This window comes from Macrobrachium rosenbergii, chromosome 22 (genome assembly GCF_040412425.1).
Source record: "Macrobrachium rosenbergii isolate ZJJX-2024 chromosome 22, ASM4041242v1, whole genome shotgun sequence".
Taxonomy (NCBI): Eukaryota; Metazoa; Arthropoda; class Malacostraca; order Decapoda; family Palaemonidae; genus Macrobrachium; species Macrobrachium rosenbergii.
Genome location: NC_089762.1, coordinates 23,918,391 through 23,940,890, shown reverse-complemented (window position 1 = coordinate 23,940,890; position 22,500 = coordinate 23,918,391). Strand labels below are relative to the sequence as shown.

General features: G+C 41.5%; 2 long non-coding RNA genes across 3 annotated transcripts in view; one reads left to right on the top strand and one right to left on the bottom strand.

The window, feature by feature from the left end:
- Nucleotides 1-22,500, bottom strand: part of LOC136850662 (uncharacterized) — a 352,695-nt gene that overhangs the window by 239,663 nt on the left and 90,532 nt on the right. The window lies entirely within an intron of this gene.
- Nucleotides 1-22,500, top strand: part of LOC136850664 (uncharacterized) — an 85,988-nt gene that overhangs the window by 60,898 nt on the left and 2,590 nt on the right. The window contains exon 2 of the long non-coding RNA XR_010856683.1: nucleotides 22,320-22,500. This exon is cut by the window's right edge and continues 2,590 nt beyond it. This is a non-coding gene — a long non-coding RNA (uncharacterized lncRNA). The remainder of the gene's footprint in view (nucleotides 1-22,319) is intronic.

Below are 22,500 nucleotides of genomic sequence, written 5' to 3'. Positions count from 1 at the left end.
TTTCAGAAATTTGCTAGCAATAAACCGTAAAAAATTCAGTTGCCATCTATAAGGAATAAGGTATAGTAAATAACCTTCAAACATCTTTACTATAGGAGAAATAGCGTTTAAAACAATGTCAGGAGTTGTTCTTGCGATATACATGGCAAGTGGAAAGACGTTTGGTTAAAAACAGCAAAAGCCAGAAAAACAGCTGTAATATTATGTCTTTATGCAGAGAAAATAATATATTGTGGAATACCCTTTTCCTTGGAAACCTCCCTTTTCTCAAAAAAATAAACTTCAGAGAAGGATGAGAGAGAACAAAATCTCGCCCATTTTCTTCCTCGACATGGAATTGTAGTTATGTAATATTTAGTTATTATCACTTTTTATAACCAAATATAAAATGGAGATAGAGACGAAAACTATAGTGTTCAAAGGATTTGTTTAGTCTACAAGAAACAATACTTATTACCTCAGCAAAAGACCTTATATTTATAGGGTTCTTTACTAGCAGCAATAAAAATAAAATAATAATATGTAGAGTTCGGAACAATGATACCACAGAGTAAGTAGATTTAGTGAGAGAAAGGAAAGTAAATGCTCCAGAGTTCAGAAACCCAAATTCTGTTCACCATTACCGTAGATTTTGTGAACTATCTTTCATATGTTTTCAAAGAAAGTTTGACTGAAGGTTTTTTTTCACCTCTTAAATTTTGAGATTTTGATTCTGATCGAAAAAAAAAATATTCTCATGGTGCTTTGACGTTGGCGGAGGTATGCCCTCTCCAGATGTGTAATTAATTGAATATTGAGAAAATAACTGATAGATAAGCTAAAGCAAACATGTGTAAATCCACCTTCTGGTGATCTTTGTAACAGCAGTAAAGCTGACTTTATATAATATACACTAAACCAGAGGCAGGAAAATCTTTTTGAAATGTGTTGGGCGTGAGTATAACATTGATAAGAAATCGCAAAAGAACCCCAGTGTCTGTCCATGGAACCTTTCATCCGCCTTCAAACATACAGTCTTTCATTTTGGCCTCTGCCAACGAAGTTGGAGATCGGTTCTGCTTCTATTCAAGTCAAAGAATCTGTAAATGTGTGTGTGTGTGTGTGTGTGTGTGTGTGTGTGTGTGTGTGTGTTCTGTGTTGGCATGATATCTCAAGAATGGCTGGGAAGAATTTGTTAATACTTAGCAACCCGTTGGTTTGTCTGCCTGCGTATATGCCTGTTAGCAGATTGTATAGAATTGTATTTATAAATGTGTATACGCATTCATTGGATGATCCCCTTCAGATAATTAACCCCCGGTGGGTATCGACAGAGGGAGCCACAACGAATGTTTCCTCCAAATGTCATTGTAAACCAGTTCTTCTTTCCTCGATATAATTTGCTGGTGCGCAGACTAATGGCCAGACACTAGTGAAAGCAAACACTTACATGTGCTCAGGGGGTTGGTTAGGGCGCTGTCATTATCATCATCATTATCAGTACTATTACAACCAGAAGTGTCATCACTGCGCATAATAATATTTTAACTGTGAACCAAATTAAATTACACTTTATACGTACATTTCGACACTGGTGAAAATTGTGAAACATCAGTAGTTAAAGTGCATTTGCCTTTCCGGAGGTTTGCAAACAGATTTATCATTCACTACGAGAAAAGAAAAAGGGAACGTGTCTAACCCTTTCGATAAACATGATTCCGAGGTGCTCTCGTCAGACAAAAGGAAGGTAATTATGAAATACCTCCTTCTTCAACGTCCATGAACAAAGGAAGTTCCCTGCGATCAGATATATTATTTTCGAAATATGTAATTAACAACTACCTTTTGAAAACCAACGAAAAGAAACAAACTAAAACATATATGTATATATTTCCCCTCGCAAACTAAAAGAGGACGAAGGCGACAGGGAAAAATAACGTGAAGAGAGAGGGCAAAGGTTAATTTTCTAAAGCCTTTCATAAAATTTACCAATTAGTGAAATAAATGAAATGAGGAGACGACTCATCTCAAAACTGAATATTTAGTTTTTCAGTCTTTTCCGTCCCAGCTTTGAATTCATTCGATGCTTCCATTAGTCCAGACTGAAGCATCTTTCACCTCAGGTCTAGTCTAGTAAAAAGGTCTACAGGTTGCTTTTTCCATGAACCCAAAGTGAAATTGATGTTTAGTTGTTTCTTATCGTCACAACAAATAAACTTTGGCCTTTCTTATCCTTATTCTTCTCAAAGTCATATTTGCAGACTTATTATGGTCATATGACTTCTGTTGTTGTGCTTCTTCTGCAAAAGAATATTATTGTATTACTCTGTCATGCTGTGGATTGAAATAGGAAAGAAACGTTTTTCATAATAAGCAGATTTTTACTTAATGGTAGCAACTGTAAATAAAGAAATTTATGTTCTATCACGTATCGTCCTTTTGAAAAGAATTTTCTACCAAACATATTAAACCCATATGTGTTGTGCCCTATATTTCTAGAGAAATTACAGATTCAGAGAAGTTCACAGGCCTTGTAAAAGATAAAAAATAAATAATGATTCTAAAATATTCTAACCAAATTAGTTAGTTGACTGCCTGGAATTTCTTTGGTCTGCTTTCTGTTAAAATTGAAGTGCGATGCATCTACATTTACAGAATTTTATTATGTATGTATTTCTTAAATGAAAACTCCAAGTTTCCATATTAGATCTCTTGGTAATGAGATGGTTTTGAACTTCACATAAAGTTTAATTAGGTCTAAAAATGGAATTGAAAATATACGCCAAGATGCCCACCAAAGGAAAGGCATTCAGTGGCCATGAAAAGAGTCAGTTGGCCTTCACCATTCGCTTCTCTTCCGGTGCAATTCATCTTCTCCCTTTCCCCTTTTCATGGGGAAGGAAAACTGCTCTGTCATCGTCCAGTTCGCAGAAGGAATAAACTAACCTTTCCGACTTTCAGGAAAATCGCCTAATTGTTCAAGAGTATCCGGCTTTCATACAAACACGACACGATCACGTAATGAAGTTTAAAGATCTGCTCGTCTTTTTTGTGTTCCCTAACTTCACTTTCCAACCTATTTTAAGCCTCCTTCAACAAAACTCTCCTAAAAGTCTTCCACCCATCCATCTCGTCAAAGCGATGATTTTGAAATGGTCAGTAACATCATAAATGCAGTAACCAAGGCTATAAAGCCGTTTTTTTTTTTTTTTTTTTTTTTTGCGCAAGCAGCCACTTCAGTCCAATGAAATTTTTTACGCAAAGCAGTTCATCGCTCACGGGCAATTTTTCATCGTGGAGATGGAGTCTGAATAGCTCTCCTTTACGGGGGAGTTTTGAAGAGACCACGAGAGGCCTTACGTAACCGGACTGACACAAGGTTCTCTTCATTGAGGGACCGTGTAATACATTACACGAAGTGAAAGCAGAGGAGTTCTGGCTCAGGGTACGTCGTAATCGCGTTTGTTTAGTCTGAATGCGGTTCCCTGTCAACTGCTCTTACAAACGTCATGGAACGTTTACGAAATTTTTGACGTATGACTCACTACATTTACAAATTCAACCCTGTATTAAATGTCAATAAAAGTTTGACCTGCATGAAATTCTTCTCCTTTTAAGCTTAACGACTATCTATGACTCATTCTTAATTATCAGTGATTTTGTAAAGCCACTGTATCATGTTCAGCATTTGAATAATTTCTCAGTAAGAATTGTGATCATAAAAAATTTTATTCCTTTAATTATTAACACGAAATACTCGTCAACCGAGACATCAGCCTTGGAATTCCGAGTCACACAAACACTGTCTGGTAAACGTGAAAGACCCCAACCTGATCAATTCCTTATACCATTCATCTCTTAATTAGGTTGTCTCTGACCGCTGCCGTTAACCCTCTTGTTTTTGTTGTTTATTTTTTGATAGATTTACTAGGACGTAAAAATGAGTGTCCATTAACAATTTCTTTATCGTGCTTCGGGCCTGTCCAGGTCTCTTTACCGTGAAAAAATAATGACTATATGGATCATCAACTTACAAATCTACATATTGACGACAAGTGGCTAAGCGATGCAATAACATTGCACACGATAAAAAAAACAAAATTCCCCACGAGAGCGATTCTTTCTAATGAGCCTAAATCCTTCATAGTTACTTTTGCACTTAGGGCTACCTTGCATTATTAATCTGGCATTTTGTGTATTCGGGACACTTCGATAGATTGCACCAATTAAAGATTATTAATCTCACAAAATTCCTCAGTAGCACAGGTAGTGAAAAGGTCAAAAGTCTGGAGGAAAACAGACACGCTCAGGACTCCTCCAGGCGATTCAGCTTGGCAAATTAAGCGCACTGGATTCTAAGGAACATGAGAACACTTTCGTGGTTTTAATTCAGCGCTCTTAATTGGCCTCTCTCTCTCTCTCTCTCTCTCTCTCTCTCTCTCTCTCTCTCTCTCTCTCTCAGATGAATATAGACTCAGATGAATATAGACAGAAAGACTAACACACAACATATATCACACACACACACATATATATATATAATAAATATATATACGTATATACATACATATATATGTATATAATGTGTGCATGTGATATATGTTGTGTCTTTCTGTCTGTCTATGTCCATCTGAGAGAGAGAGAGAGAGAGAGAGAGAGAGAGAGAGAGAGAGAGAGAGAGAGAGAGAGAGAGGAGGCCAATTAAGAGTATTGAGTTAAAGCCTCGATAGTGTTCTCATGTCCTGTACATATATATATATATATATATATATATATATATCTATATATATATATATATATATATATATATATATATATATATATATATATATATATATATATATATATATATATATAATATATCTGCGTTTGTCTCTATCTTCGGCCAAGTAGAAGTATTAACATTCCGTTACGTAATGCTTTCTTTTTTTTTCTTCTTCTTTTTTAGCAAGCCGCACTTACGGTGAATTCTAGATCGACGCTTATCACAAGACAAGATGCAACGGCAATATCAGTAATCGTTTGAACCAAAGGATTTTCCGTTTGAATAATTTTTCCACCCCACGTTTAATGAAGGAGAGAGAGAGAGAGAGAGAGAGAGAGAGAGAGAGAGAGAGAGAGAGAGAGAGAGAGAGCTTGATGAAGGGTGGTCAAGGGGGACCTAGGCGTAAGCATATTTAAGAGGAACGGGAATATTAATCAGGCAAAGCCCCACCCCCCTCGGCTCAGAATATGCAACAACGAGGGCGAAAGATTAAAGCAGGGCTGTGATGGCAGTGACACCGCTGCTGAGGGCGCCAACGATATTGCTTATAAAGTCATTAAAAATGCAACGCGACGTAAAATTGTATTATCGCTGTGTTCCTGAACAGCGCTGGGAAATGCTTGATCAGCGTTGAATCCTTTTCCCAGAAATATTATTTTCTTATGATACGTTATGGATGGATACTAATTTCATCGCTGTGTCGCTTTTCATTTTCTTTATTCAGACGTTTTTCTTCCTTATTTTGGTAACCCAGGCATTTTTCAAGGGTTGGGAAAGTAATTTTGTGCTTTGCTATAAGCGCTGCAATATTCCTTTCTTAAACTACAATAAATAAGAGCGTGTAAAGTGAGCGCGTGAATGTATGTGTGTACGTGCTAAACGCATGGAAGAAGAGTAATGAATCACATCGTTTAATTCACGTTTTCCCGATACAAATAACGTGAGAATTTCTCGCCCAAAGATTAGCTGTCAATTGCAAATTTCAGTTCCTGTTCTAATTAATTTTCGTTCTCACAAGAGGGCGCTGCTGATGGGCCATCGAAACCGTGTTGTCAGCTTTCTGGTATTAAGCAAGATTAAGAAAATGCTGATAAAGATGGAGAGGAGGATGATGGTTATCCTTTTAGTTTAATGTGTCCTTGTTCTATATGGAAAAAATGAGTTATGATAACCATCAACAAACTCTAACTCTATCATCGCTTTTATTATTTTCGTCGCTATTAAGGTTCAGCATGCGCTGTTAGGTTACGCCTTTCGACTTATAATTTGATGAGCCTAAGATTCATCCCTTGCGGATTAAAAAAAAAAAGATTTCATTACAGAAACGGACTGCCTCGAAATAAGAGCAGCAAGTAATTATTTTACGTGAAAGCCTACGAATACATATTTCTTTCCGGACCATAGAGATAATGAAAGATGTTCACTTCCCTTTCCGTATACGCCTAGAGGCAATGCTTATTTGCAGCCAGTCTTATTTTTAGTCAATGATTACTTATTTCATTTCATTAAGAAAGAATGGTGCAAATCTAGAATAACTGACATTTCATATTTTCCTACATTTGTGAATACATCTAGACTCCAAATGAAGAAAGAATCACAGATCATTTTGTAACTGTTATTTTGAACTGAAACTCTAGTTTACGCAGTTCAGACTGAGAGGAGAACATAGCGCCGTTCACGTTCAACAGAAAATCAGAGGCAATGTTGACATTTCCTTCATTCCAGTAATGTTTTATGGAATGTCCGTAGAAATAAACAGGCTACGGTACGGCTTGGGGATTGAAAATAAATATCAAGGTCTCACTCCCGTCACATTCTCTCGCTGAGTCTTACCTCTCTCTCTCTCTCTCTCTCTCTCTCTCTCTCTCTCTCTCTCTCTCATATCACGTTTGAAGACGATTATGAAGCGCATATCGCGAATGTAATTACTCATATGGTACCATATTTATAGTAATGAGATAAAAACTGCTGTCTTTTTTCAGGTTATATTCTAAGGGAAAAGAACTATGACTAAAAATTGATATAAGAGTAACTAACTATTCTGTCGCGTTTTCCTCTCATAGCCTGGCCAAGCCCCCTTTAAGAAAACGGCTTTCAATCTATTTTCGAGATATGGTTTTTCTCTTTTTTTTTTATTATCGGCGAGCAAGAAAAAGGAGAGAGAAGTTCTGGGTAATTATTCACGTTGGTTTCTTCAGCGCTGTTATAAACGTTGTTTTCAGTTTTATTTTCTTTATGTTTCCATAGATCGACGACTACAGTTTTGTAGTTGACGCGATTTTCTTTTTGAGACCATAGAGGATTACGTGTACATGTATACCTATGTGTAGCTTGCTAAGTCGAGCAGATTTTGAGAAAAGATGTAAGGATTGTTTCATCTGTATGTAGTTTTGTCATTATTGTACTTACAATTTCCATTATCCTTTCTTACCCCTTGCTTAGAACGTGCTTAAAAAGACATAGCTAAATGGTTTCTAATTTAGACGATAAACCCGCAAAGACATACTGTATACTCGCACAGCATTCGAAATACGGGTACAGTGCAATTTCTTATAGATATTATAATAATCTTAACGTCACATTCTTATCCTGTTTAGTAGCTTCTAAAGCTTTTGAAGAGTCTAAACAGCACGTCAGCTCTCACACGTAAATAAACGAGAAATAAATTATGGTCAGCTGAATTAATAAATAATTTGTTCCTGAGGCTCATGAGCGAAATCTTTTACAACGACATCTTTCCAAAGTGATGAAAATGTCACATCGTTTAGTATCTAAATACATCAAGGATATATGATGGAGGATATAAAATCTTTTCCTCTGAGCACAAAATCATTTGATTTAGACAATCGACATTTCCGGCGTCGATGGCCATGATGGCCATAATTGTTGAGGCCTTTTTGTATAACATTAAATCAATCATTCGTGATTTCTATCCAGATTGTCGGGGTGTGAAGTGACATTTATTAATATTCGGCGATATTTATCATCCATAATCACTTGCAGTTCGTAGCTGGAAATTCCAAATGTCTTGATCATGTTGTGCGACCCTATGACTTACGTGCACCTTTTGCAGTTGCTAACCAAAACCACAGACTTGGTTATTTGCTGAAGACTGGAACAGGTCAATACCCACTACATTACATAAGTTTTACCCCCTTTATTTCTTTTCCTTTCCTATGTGCTTATAGAGAATGTGTTCTCGATGCCTGAATATTCTGTGGGAGTTTATAAAAGAACGCGTGTTCACTTGGCTTTTGTAAGAAAACAAACACTCATTTCCCTCAAGCGTAGAGCATCGACTCCTTTCTGACCAAACAAAGGCATAGCTCCAGCGCGCCGCCCCCTCCCCCTGAAAAAATACAGGCGGTCTAGAATTTGGGGAGCTATTGTTCCTACGTCAGCTTTAAATTGAGTCTTGGCTTTCAGTTCGTCTCATACCGCTATTTTATTATATATATATATATATATATATATATATATATATATATATATATATATATATATATATATATATGTGTGTGTGTGTGTGTGTGTGTGTGTGTACTGGATATTAAAGGACGTTTGTAGCTTACTGATTGAATATGAATCACGGTGATGTGATACAAAAAGACATAAATATATATACACATACATATATATAGTATATATATGTAATTGTCTCCTTTTCATCTTTTTTTTACTTACTAAGCACCATATCCTCTCTATGGTGACGAAAAAGATTAAGTCTATTGATTAACAGTCAGTCAGCAGACTCGTCAATTCCATTTTCAGTTTTTAAACATTCCGTCATTGATCAACATAGTGCTTTTGAAGGGCTGCACTTAATTCAATCTTATCCTCATATGAGCAGAGAGAGAATGATTAAGAACAACAGATCGAGATTAAGGCCTTTTAATGTGCTCAGTTCTAAATATACATCCAAACTGGGAACGACGTAATGAATTACATAGCTTTTTAATGTTTTTAATTACGAAGCAAAGCCCAGAGAGAGAGAGAGAGAGAGAGAGAGAGAGAGAGAGAGAGAGAGAGAGAGAGAGAGAGCCCTGCCTTGCACCCGGCCGGCACATCATCACGGTGTTAAAAATACTTTCCGTCCTCGTCGAACTCATTTCGGAGTAATGGATATGAAAAACCCATTAGGCCGAGAGCCAACATTGACGTTCCTGTTTGAAACCTGTTGTTGTAAGGCTTCATCTATTGTGGTGGGCTGGGGAGGGGAGGGGAGGGGATGGGTAGGCGTGAAGTTCAAAGCTAGCTCCAAAGGGCACGTCGAACATCGACGTGCAGACGAGGAAGTGTTCTCCTTCCTTTCAAGTTCGGTCGTCGTTGATCGGTGACAATTATCCCGGAAGTGAAGTCTGAACACTTCCGAGAATAATTTTGCAAAATCCATCGCAGAGGGAAAGAAAGATGTCTATCATTCCAGCCGCGTTACCCAAAATAATCTAGAACTCGGAACTAAGCACCTGTACACTTAGCACCTGTGCACTTAGGATAATCTGTACACTTAGCATTTACTGGTCACTATCATCACAGGCATGTACAACAACCTCTTATTTCTCCATTTCCTCACACTTTCTGGATACGCTTTTAATCCAAACGAGGAACCCTTGCTTTTGGGCAGCCCTTAACTGATATATCTGATTCCAGTAGAGAAATTTGCAGAAAACTAACATAAAAAGATTAGTAGCAGTGTGAATGACTTTTGCTTATTCGGCACTAAGTAGTATATTGTAACATCACCGGCCTAATTCTTCAATAAAGTAAAAAAGAGAAAGTTTTATGAAAGGAACACCTTATATTCCTTTCTTGTGCCCCGCGCCCTCCACCAGCCATGGGCACAGATTAAGAAGGTCCCAGCACTCTTTACGACCTTTTACCTGTCACAGTCATCTAAGACTAACTCTCTCTCTCTCTCTCTCTCTCTCTCTCTCTCTCTCTCTCTCTCTCTCTTCCATGAATCAAATTGACATAGCTAAAGAGAACGAAATGGCCTGTTCCCTTTCTATCTTCTCGCAGCTACGCTTGCAAGAGCCACATGCACCTGACATCCTCGAAAACAATGGAACAAAATTTCGGAACTCCTACTAAACATGCCCGAGGGAGGCATAGCACCGAACTAAAGAGATGCTGGAATGTGGACTGTCCAGGAGGCAGTTCTAGGATATACAGACCAAGGGGACATTTGACCTACAAAAGACCCTCCTCCAGAGTTTCTTCACGACAGGCCTATAGACAACAAATGACTGCTGGAGAACAGGCAGTCAAACAACAACCATCACGATGTGCATGTATCTCCTAAAACTGCAGACCAAAGAGACTACGGAGTAATTAAGCTTCAAAAGTAATAGGCCGCTATCAAGTACCTAGACTGCAGACCGAAGAGGCTAAGAAACAGATGGCCTCAGAGGAGAGAGGCTGCTATCAAGCCCCAACAATGGTTCTGGATATGTAAACTCAATGAACATACCAAAGGCTCACCGCACAGGTTGAAATTCCTACCATGGAAAGTTCTACACTCCAAGGAAACTTAGGAGGGAGACAAAGTATCACCAGGACGCAAGTGGGATGTAGAGCCGCAGTACCAACCTACAGTTAAGTTGTTATTTTAAGATACAGTTGGGGCGAGGCGTGCAGGAACAGTGATTATAAAGAGGATGGGTTCCACATGAGATACAAATCCATTTTTTTTGAAAGCGTTAAAAGTGTGAGGAAGCCGAAGTTCAAAATTTCTCAGTGTAGAAATAAACCGTGAGGAAAGAGTGGTTTCAAAATAGAATAACTACTAAGTCACAAACCGTTTCTTGCGTTAAACTGAATGTTACCACGATAAATATCTATTTTTCTTACAGGGTTAAACGGTATGCAAACCAAAGGTCAAAGTTTCACGCTGAAGAAAAATCTTGGGGAAATTTTCAAGTGTTCATAAAGTTTTCCATTCATATAAATGTTTTAATTTCTATTGTTATAAGTAACTGAAATCGCATTTGTTATTTTTGCCATTTCATATATTAGATTATCCTTTATTTTATTTTATGTTATTACTTTTTTTCAGTCTACTGTGATAACTGAATAAGTTGTCAAGTGCTGAGAATTACTATCATTGCTAAACTCTTTTGTATCTCCTGGTTGAGAAAAAAGAAATGTTTTACGTTGCTTTCATTTTTCTTGTAAACATTAAATAATACCTCCCCAAAGAAAGTTATTCGAAGTGGAGGAGTCCACTGAGATCTGCAGATCCATACCTAAGGACGTTCCGTAGGATCTGGTGATATGTGATGATGTCTTGTAGGAGAAGACTGAATGTTGCAGGGATGGAGAAATAATATCCCGAGTCATAAGTTGCTTTATTCCATACAGCAAACAGGTAAACACAGAGAGAGTACTGCAAGGCGTACAACTCGCGCCAAGAGAAGCAGGAAGAATAATCATGCGCATGTGGGGAGTGCGGATTCATGCGCATGCGTTAGCAAAAGACATTGTTCATGAAATAGAATACATATACATACAATAATATATGGAGTAATCCACACCTCCCCTCCCCCTTTTGCGTTCAAAGAGGTATCTTGAACGTACTATGCAAGTTACATACAGTGAACAATCAATTAATAGTGTGCAAAGTAAATAATATACAGTGATTTTATCAAGTAATTATGTGCAAAGCATACTGCATAAGTGGCACATGTGGGCTTTGTACACTATGTAGGCCTGTTTAATCTTGGAGACCTGCAAGGGGTTTTGGAGGGAAGTGACGACTTTTCCATGTCAGGGCTAAGGACCACAGGGATTAGAGTTGGGAACTTGACCCAGATCAGGCACTGGATACAGGAAGCGACGGTTCCGACGTAGCACTCGACCACTTGGGAGGCGGACCTCGAATTCGCGTGATTGTGTGCCACCCATGATGATCCCAACCTTGTCCCACCGGTGGGATGTCGGGTCCTGGATGCGGACATATTGGCCCACCTTCAACCTGGGCAGGGGGCGGGCGTGGGCGTCGTAGTTTCACTGCACTTGAGCTGCTCTGGCAGCAGCTCGGCGGTCACAGTCATGGGCCTTTTCTTGCCAATCTTCTGTGAACAATTGAGGATGGGCAGGCACACACGTACGGAGAGGGTGACCATACAGTACCTGGGCAGGAGAGCGACCAGAGTGGTTGGGCGTGTTGCGTAACTCGAGGAGGCCACGATCAAAGGCCTCGCAGTCGATGTTTCCTGTGGGGGCCGTTTTGAGGATCAAGTGCTTGACAGCCTTGACAGTGGCCTCAGCGTGTCCATTAGACTGCGGGTAGTGTGGCGACAAGGTTATGTGGGGTACACCCCAACGCTCTGTGAAGTCGGCGAATTCTTTGCCAGTAAACTGAGGTCCTCCACCGGTGCGTAGGCGCAGGGGAACACCCACCTCTCTGAAGTAACGGCAGAAGTGCCGTATTGTTGAGGAGGTGGTGGTGTCACCCTTGCAAGGGACGACCACAGGCCAGCCGGAGAGGCGGTCAGCGACCACAAGGAAGGACTTCCCTGCTACCTGGAAGAAGTCCGCTGATACTGACTCAAAGGGCCTTGATGGGTGGTCATCATTGTGAAGGGGCTCCTGCTGTTGGCTGGAACGCAGGATCTGGCAGGGCTCGCAGGCGGCGATGGTGTTGGCGATGTCTGAGTCTATCCCAGGCCAGAAGACGGTTTGTCGAGCTCGAAGTTTGGTAGCCTCGACACCTCGGTGGCTGTCGTGGAGTCTGGAGAGTGTGTGGCGACGTAGAGCTGCAGGAACCAGTATTCTTGCTCCATAGAGCACAAGGTTACCATCAGTAGAGAGAGCTTCTCGCAGCTTCCAATACGGTAGTAGGGAGGTGTGCAGGTCGTACCGATTTGTGGGGAACCCGGAACTGATGCAATCACGAAGGTGAACATAAGTGGGGTCGGCCTGTGCTGCTATCGACATGTCCTGCAGGGTCCGGTCAGCGTCGAAGGTTGGGGCATGCTTGTCCTGGGAAGCTGTTGCAGTGTTGATGACTGACCTGACATGCGCTGTTACCTCAGCGCAGCCAGTCATATCCTCAGAGGTCGGGTAGCTGACCGGTGCACAGGAGAGTGCATCTGGGATGTATAGAGACTTGCTAGCACGCCACACTGCAGTAAATTGGTATTGCGACATGCGCTCCTTCATTCGCTGAAGCCGTGGGTTTTCGACCATATCCAGTGTGTAACTGTTGATGATGGGCACCAGCGGACAATGGTCAGTTTGCAGGGTGAAGGTTGGCAGTCCTTTGAGGTACAGACAGCACTTTGTGAGGGCCCAAGATACTGCAAGCATCTCCAGCTCAATCGTTGCATACCTTGTCTCGGCATCTGCGAGAAAGCGGGATCCACACTGGACTACTTGGAGATGACCAGAGCCATGGTCCTGGAGGAGGACATAGCCTATCCCATAAAGGCGAGATGCGTCGGTCTGGAGAATGGTTGGCAGTGTTGGGTCAAAAGATGCAAGAACAGGCGGGCTTGAGAGTGCTTGCTTCATGCGTTTGAAGGCCTGGTCATGGTCCGGTGTCCACATAAAAGAGCGCTTGGGGCTCATGAATGGGTGAAGGGGTTGTGCAGTCAGGGCAATATCTGGGGTAAACTCTGCCAACTGGTTTACTAACCCCATGAAGGAATGTAGGTCCGTCAGGTTGGATGGTGTTGGGAAGTCTTGTAGAGCAGCAACTCGCCCTGGATCAGCAGCAATTCCTTCTTCAGAAAGAGTGAAGCCACAGAAATTTACTCGGGTCTCTGCCACTGTGAACTTGTCTCTGCTGAGAGTGATGCCATGTTTGCAGCAGCGGGTGAGCAGTTCATGGATCCTGTGGTAGTGTGTCAGCAGGTCGTCGTCGAAGATGAGAATGTCATCAACAACCTTGACGCACTTCTTCATGCCCTGGAGTGCCAGGTCACCTCGGTAGCAATAAGCATCACCGGTGGCAGCGAAGCCCATGGGTCCCCGGCAATGCTGGAAGCGTCCGTAAGGCGTAATAAAAGTGGTGAGGTGGCGGTCGTCTTCTGCTAGCTCCATCTGCCAGTAGCCGTGTAGAGCGTCCGCGGTGGTGAAGAACTTGGCAGTAGAGTTGACAGTGTGGACAGCAGCTCAGGGTGTGGGCGAAGGGTGGGCTGGTCGGGAAACTTGTGCATTCAACTTGGTAAGATCCACCGTGATGCGAACTCCCTTGGCCTTTGGGACGACGACTAGAGGGTGGCACCATTCTGATGGCTCGTCTCCAGAAGGCTTAATGATTCCCTGCTGGACCATGGAGTCTAGTTCATTCTTGACTGGTTCGCGGAAAGCATAGGGGATCTGCCGTGGGGTGTGGATGGCGAATGGGACCGCATCCTCCTTGAGGTGAATTTTCATGGGAGGGCCTGCCATTGGCCTTAATGGGGCTCCTTTAAGGTCTTCCTTAGACACGAGCACATCCTGGAAGGCTTGTAGGAAATATTCTCGGGCCTCAGCAGGGGTCGTGTTGGCATGGAGGGGTAACTCCTTACATCGGTTAACGTGGGTGACCTGTAGGATGGGCCGTGGAAAGCCTGGTGGGATGATGGCCAACTCCTTGCAGAGTGCATAGGACAGGAGTGGCATCTGAACGCCTTCATGGACTTGAATCGTGGCAAGGAAGGACCGTTTGGCCAATGACAGGGTGGCGTTAAAGGTACCTAAAGCTGGTGCCATCTTTGACCCATCTGCAGTGAGGGTCACTGACGTGGCAGGAGGCTGTAGCTCAGTCCTGGGAATGCGAAGAAATTCCAAGTGCTGAGGGCCCATCACTGATATATCAGCTCCTGTGTCAGGCAGCATCATAATTTGGATGTCTCATCCCTATAGGTGAGAGTGAGGGATATGGGTGACGGTGAGGGGCAAGTTGTTGTGGAAAAGGTCTCGACCTTGCGACAACTGGAAGACGTGTTAGAAGGGGGCGTGGCATTGGGTGGGCCTCCTTGCTTGGCACTCATCTGCTGTCTGCAACATTTGTCATAATGGCCCACTCGGCTGCAGTGTCTGCATGTGGCCTTCTTGGCAGGGCACTTTGGGGTCCTGCGCCAGTGTCCCTTGCCACTACAATTTCCACATACGCTGTCGGTGGCTGGGCACTTGTCTGCAGAGCCGTGCTTCCTTGTGCAGGAAAGGCATGAAGAGTCTCTGTTAGGGGTTGGGTGCACGGTAGCGCCCTTGCTGCCATGTCTTTTGGTTTTCTTATAAGCAGAAATGGCACACAATTTAGAAGGAGGGGCACATATGGCGTTGGTGGCTGTCCGTGTGGCCTCATAGGAGCAACATTCGTTGACCATGGTGGTCAGTGGAGCTGCAGCATCCAGGGCAATGAGTTTCTGGGTGAGCTCCTCGTCCCTGACTCCCATGATGATGATCATCTTCAGCTGAGTCTCTTCGCAAGCAGCAGAATGGCCAGGACAGACGTCGATTTCCTCTGCTACGTGCTTCAGTTGGACGTAGAAATCAATGAAGCTTTCCCCTTCCCTCTGTTTGCAGGAAAGCAGGTCCCTGCGTCATAGAGCTTCATTCCGCAGGTTCTTAATATGTTCCTGGAGAACATTCAAGACCTCGTCCACACTCCGATCCGTGTCTGGTGGTACGTTGAGCGTGTGTTCAAGTATCCTTTGTGTCTCCAGGCTAAGGAACATACGAAGTTGTATCAACTGCTTCCTGGTAGGTAATGCCCCTAGGTCCACCATCACACTGTAGTCATCCCAGCGTCTACGCCATTCCCTGAACACCTGGTATGTAGCGTCAGGACGTAAGGGCAGCAGGGTCTGGGTGATGGCCTTCTGTGGGGGTGGTGGCTGGGTGGGCGTTGGCACTGAGGGTTGTGTAGGAAGTTGTTGTGAGTCCGCTGGTGTTGCTTGCTGTTGGGCAGAGTTGACTGTGAGTAGCTGCAACAGGGCGGTGAAACGTTGAGCTTCCTCCTCTCTTCTTAAATTGTCCTCTTGGCGGCGTAGATCCTCTTCGTGACGACGTTGTTCCTCTTCTCTCCGACGTTGTTCCTCTTCTCTCTGACGTTGTTCCTCCTCTCTCCGATGTGCAGCCAACTCAGCCTGTCGAGATTCCTCAAGGTATTTGATGAGGAGCCTTAACTCTGCATTTGGAGCTGTGGGAGGCGGTAAAGCCAGGTGTGGTGAGAGCGAAGGTGGGGTTGCCGGCGTTGTAAAACCTGGTGGGGTTCGACGGTCTGTTGGTGAGACTGGGTGTGAAGGCCACTGGTGGTCCTCAAGGTCCTGGTCGTGTTGTATATCCTCAGGTTCGTCTTGATGTGAAGCAGAAGCCATTATGAACCGTTTTCAGCAGTGTCATACACAGTTACAAGAAGATGAGAAAGATGAGAGAGAATTTCTACAGTTTTAATTATAAAAGTTACTGTAAATAATTCCACTGTGTGGCGAGATAACACTGGCAGGCGGGGGAGAGCGGAGCAGGTCTGGGAGGGCTCCTGGGGGTGGGCGGTCGGAAGGGTCAGGCTACTCGCCTTGACGGTTGACTTGACTCGAAAAGTCGGCAGTGTGTGCTTAATGATGAAGGTGGGTAGACGTGCCTCAGGCTCCGCAGCTGGGTGGGGGTAATAGGGTCCCACTGCGTGGCTGGAGAGGGGCACAAGAGAAATACAACCCACTAAAATCAAAGCACTAATATTACACTGCACTGGCACTTCACAAACATTGCACAAACACTGTAAGGTCCTGTAGAAACACCACACCAACACTGTAAGATCCTCAGGCGATGAAAGAATATCCACAGGTGATCGTAGAATATCCACAGGCAATTGAGGGGTAATGGCGACTCGATTTGAAATGCTGAATTCGGCGTTCCCTTGAAAAGCTGGATGGTTAACTCACTGCGCCATGGTGATATGTGATGATGTCTTGTCGGAGAAGACTGAATGTTGCAGGGATGGAGAAATAATATCCCAAGTCATAAGTTGCTTTATTCCATACAGCAAACAGGTAAACACAGAGAGGGTACTGCAAGGCGTACAACTCGCCCCCAAGAGAAGCAGGAAGAATAATCATGAGCATGTGCGGAGTGCGGATTCATGCACATGCGTTAGCAAAAGACAATGTTCATGAAATAGAATACATATACATACAATAATATATGGAGTAATCCACAGGATCCAGTTCAGAAAAGGAAACGAATGAATTAAGAGGGTGTGTGTATATGTGTGTGGGTCACATAAACAAAGCCACTCCAACATCTTCTATAAAAACATAACAGACACCTCACACGTCTCGAACTGTCGACCTAACCGCCCAGTTCTCCTCGCTGCTGGGAGAAAGGGGGCTGGGGATTTGGTACAATACATGTACACATTCATTACCAGGGACTAAGCGATGTCAGGCAGGGCAGCCGATCGAGGCTACTGCCTACCCCACCACCAAATCAAAGTCCTTCAAAAGAAGGCATCATGCATACCCCATATAAAAAATGGGAAAAAGCACGTTAAAACGAAGAAGAAGAAGAAGAAGTGTATACGTGTGTGCGTGTGTACTGAAAATATTGTGGGCCTAATTACAGGCAAGATATTTTTCAGTGTGTTTGCACTGGAAATATTGTGGAGCCAATAACAGGCAAGATATTTTTGATGTCTTACTCCTGCTGGTATAAATTAAGGTGTGTGTACTGTATATCTGTATAATGAAAATATTGTGGAGCCAATAACAGACAAGGTATTTTTGTTTTCCTTTCTTCTTGTTGGTCTTTATTCACAGTGAAATAAACAAACCCAGCAGTGGTGTTCTCTCACTCTTAATATCAGAGGTGAAAACTAACAACACTCACTAGTAATTCTATCAAGTTTTAGATTTGTTGTTACGTGACTTTCTAATTTCACATACAATATTTCCTCTGCAGTCAATAACGTTTCGTTTACTTTCTTCCTTGTGGTTGTACTTTGCTTGATTGAATATAGAATTTAGGCCAAAGGCCAAGCACTGGGACCTATGAGGTCATTCAGCGCTGAAACGGAAACTGACAATAAAAAGTCTGCAAGGTATAACAGGAGGAAAACCTCGCAGTTGCACTATGAATCAATTGTTAGGAGTGGGTGGAAAGTAAGATGGAAGAAAGAGGATATGAAAGGAGGTACAGCAAAAGGAATGAAAGGCATCACGGCCATCATAGTTGTCATGAGGACAAATTACTCCGATGTTTAAAGTTGTTTACGTGGGAATTTGTTGCCGGCCTCCTTAACTGTCTAATATAAAGTGCCTGTTTTTTAAAGCTATGTGTATGGTGCCCTTTCTTTGTCGCAATTATCACTGTCTTTGCCATGCCATCCTGAACTGCTATATTTGAACAGTCAACTCAAAATTCACACAGGAATGTCAGATAATTTCAGTAAAATTTTGCTCTCGCCTGAGAAGTCGAGCCATCTTACTGGAATCTGCGACTGCTTAACTTCGAACTGTTCCAAATGGATCATAACCGGATCTAGCGGGCAGTGTTTATAAGGCAACTATCTTGATCACGATGGCATGACTGAGTTCTTCATCAAGACGACGACGATCCCTACAGTTATTCACCGGACGGCAGTAGTTGTATCATTGCATAAAAAAAAAAAATCATCTCCCTTTACTTCGAGCCACTGTCTTTCCTTTTGAGTGATGAAAATTCAACAGCATTCGAAGCTAACACTGTATAAAACAGTGCAGAGAGAACACCAATCATGATATTCAAGTCTCCATAATATTCATCATAGTGTGCTGGGGAAGGCGATACCTCATTAATTAACTACAAAGATATGCGGAACGTAGTGCCATTTCTTGCCAGCCTACCACTGTAAAGGATTGGGGGCCTCAAAAATTCGGTTATAATAAGATTAATCCTTTCATTTTTCGATATCAACTCATTCCTCTAGCCTGGACCAGATTAAATGGCCGTATTGTTATTCTTATTCTTTTAGTACATGTAATGTCTACGACATTGTCAGGGAAGACTGCCAGGCGGAACTAAGAATTACCGTGAATTAATGTCCATCCGTGTATACAAATTTACTAATATTATTATGCAAATAAATTCATATAAACTATAAGAGAAAGTAGGAAGGTAAGCCACGGAGGGAGCCTGTTACCCAGCCAAGGTGAACTGTTTGGTTTACGAGAAAACAAGGACTAAAATATACACCAGACAAGAAACTGAAAACCCAGCTCTCGTTTTGTTTGATTTTGCGTTTTTCTTACTATAGTAAAACACTTATACATAAACATACTTTATATTCAGACAAACGCATAAAAATGGACTTTATAAACTCAGAAAGCCTTATTCAGAGACCATTCTCACTTCTTGATATGGATTATCTTGACCTTTGTAAATAGTTTTGTTTACAGTACTGAAGATTATGTATTATATTCAAGAATTTCATGTTTGTGACAAATCATATACTTAGATTTCTAAAAGAAAACCAATCAAATCTCTGAATTCAAAGAAGATAAAACAATCATTTCTTGAACCTCTCCACTTGACAAGCCCTGGTCTCATATCCACCACCGACCTTTCACCTTTACCTGTTCGGAATGATTTCGAGAATCCGCAGAGGAGGGAATTCCAAATATGTTCCAGCGATTGCTGTTGACTTTGGAGCCCGCAGTTTGTTGTAATATTGATACCTTAATTAAAGACAACACTCTTTTAGTTTTCTGTAAAAGAAACTGTTGAGATGGCTTTTTGTCTGTGATCTTAAAAATTACTGTGGTTAGAGGACTGAAATTGGTATGTTGATCATCCACCCTCCAATCATCAAACATACCAAGTTGCAGCCCTCTAGCCACAGTAGTTTTTATTTTATTTAAGGTTAAAGTTAGCCATGGATCGTGCGTCTGCCAGCGCTTTCCGGAGGCGATGCCGACGCACCTTCACTTAACCGCATTTGGGGAGCAACTGAGTGCTGCCCATCGTAACTAATCGTTTCATACAGCATTATACGCTGTGCAGAAAACTCGATTGCGCCGAAAAACTTCGGCGCATTTTTTACTTGTTTTATAATGTAACATACCTGAGTGAATTATGATGAGCCCACAAATGACAAATGCGATATAAGAAAAGTAATTTTCCAGTGAATTGTCACATTGCTGGCTTCCCTCAATGGCTTACTTTACCGGCAACAAGATTTTCATGATTATGTTCTAGTGTCTTGTCTCTGGTTATTCCTCCGCTTCCGAGTCGTCGTTGTTCAGGCCTTTATGCCTTTTGCGGAAGATGACAATATCCCTGAGCTGACTTCCTCTGCATAATGATAGCAATGAAACCCCAGGGATGGATGATCAGACCATGATTTCCCCGTATCTTTTCAACGACAAAAACTATATTTCCTTCTTCTGTTAAGTTTCATCGTTGTACCATGTTCAGTGGTAGAAATTTCGTCAGTGTTAAAGAAAACCTATACAGAAAACATAAAGGGCTTAATGCCTACATTATAGAAGACATGTAGGAATTGTAAGTAAGAATGTCCTTAATTTATCATTGCATAAATATAAGTCACATACGTCAAATGCATACATACAATGGTAAGATACATACGTCAGCTAAGAAATGATACAATCACATCGTTCATGTAATTATTTAGAAAAATCTTATATTTTTGCAGTGATAAATAAAGGAAATTCTTACTTAAACTTCATACATATCTACCTTCATATATGCATTAAGACCTCTATATTTTCTGTATAGATTCTCTTTAACACCCAACATGAGGTAATGATAAAACTTAACACATAAAATATTACCAGAAGAGCACTTACTCGGCAACACTAGCAAGCGTCCGAGATTTCTGGATTTATCCTGTTCCCAGCGTCCATTTATAGTCATTTTACAAAAGACAGACATCTTTTATTTGCACACGGTAACTGCCATCGAATTATTATAAAACTCCAACACTGATAAAGTTTGCCAAGTTTGGTGCGGCGTGGAAATTTTGCAGTACTCTTTTCCATCCAATAAAACGATACTATTTATCATCACAGCTCTCAACCGCACTTTCGTCTCTGCAATGTTCCGGTATTGCTACATCTATCTTTAAGGTAATGGCACCACATTTCCCTTCAAAACCGGTTTCATGGTTACATCCTCCAAGACATACCACCACAGTAAAACATGTACACGTTTGCACGTCGGCCACTGATCACATGCATATCACAAACACGTGGAAAACAAGTCAAGGACCCTAAGTGGAGAACGAATCTTTGGCATGTTGGACAATCATATGAAGCACTAGTTAGGACTACCAATAAGTCGTTGACTTGTATTCAACCTGTTTGTGATATGAGTGCTTTAAGTTTCCTACGTGTGTTTATGTGCTTTAAGTTTCCTACGTGTGTTTATGACATGGTTTATTGTTGTGTGGACGCACCCTTATCTTTTTCCAAAACAATCTCACCATATTCAAATTCCTTGTACGGTCAGTTACATTTCCCTGAATTTTATAACAGTGCAAAAGAATTTCCAAGTGCAGACGCTACGCATCATAAGTCTAAGCGGACCCACAATGTTTTGTTATGAACGGTCTATTATACTGCCTATATCTGCATAGCAATACCACCAAGTTCAGTGTATTTTGCAACTTGACTGCACCCATATGAAGCTGATTACAATCTACGACTGATATTATTATTATGTTATTATTATTCAGTAGTTGAAACCTATTCATACAGAACAAGCCCACAGGGGCCATTGACTTGAAATTCAAGCTTCCAAAGAATATGGTGTTCATTAGGAAGAATTAAGAGGAAGTAAAGTGAGATACAGAAAGAAGAGATCCCAATTACAAAAAAAAATTATATATAGATAAATAGATAAAAAATTATTAAAATGCAAGGAGAATAGTATTAGGGTAGCAATGCATTGCATTTTCGCTTGAACTTCTGAAGCTCCAATTGCACGACATCCTCTGGGAGTCTGTTCCACAGTCCAACGGTGTGAGGAATAAAGGACCTCTAGAACTGAGAAGTTCGATAGCGAGGCACATTTACTGCATATTGGTGTTGCTGTTCAGCGAATCTGGTTGCTAATAAAAACAAAGATGCTCCATTTCATTCGCTCTCTCTTCAGTTTCCCGATGCAACTCACGGTTCTCTTTGTATTTTCGAAGATGGCCAAGAATAAGATATTGGCTACCCTTTTCCTGGCACACCAGTCTATGTATGAGCATCATGCTCTTTATACGATTGTTTTGGGCGTCCTTCTCAATCTAAAGAAGTTTGCTACAGCGCTACTGTTCAGTTATTACATTATTATAAGTAAGCACGTATTGCTGTTATGATTATTATCATTACTAGAACATTACCTTAATATGGAAACTTTGGTTCTGAATGTTTAAATCATTAACAAAAACAAATGGTAATGATTATCAGTTAAAATAAGTGCATAAACCATACACTGCAGCATATGATTAACCGGCCTTTAGACTGAATGGTGACTGATTTTGTATAAATTAACTTCAGTATTTTTGCTAAAATGTTCTCAAACATATTCTGTAGTAAACATCTTTCGGTGAGGGTCTCGTGCTACGCAAAAGACTTACATTTCCTTTTCTCTTCTGTTGCAGGGTGAGCGATGCGCTGCTCAACGCGGATGGTCGGTCACACCATAGCAGCTGCATCGTCAAGGAACACAAATAGAAAATCTTTGTCGATAGCCAGCGAGAATGGCTGTCAGAGTCCGAGATCCGCCATTTTGGTTCATCCAAGAACTCACCATTATTTTTTGAGACAATTTTATAAAAGTGT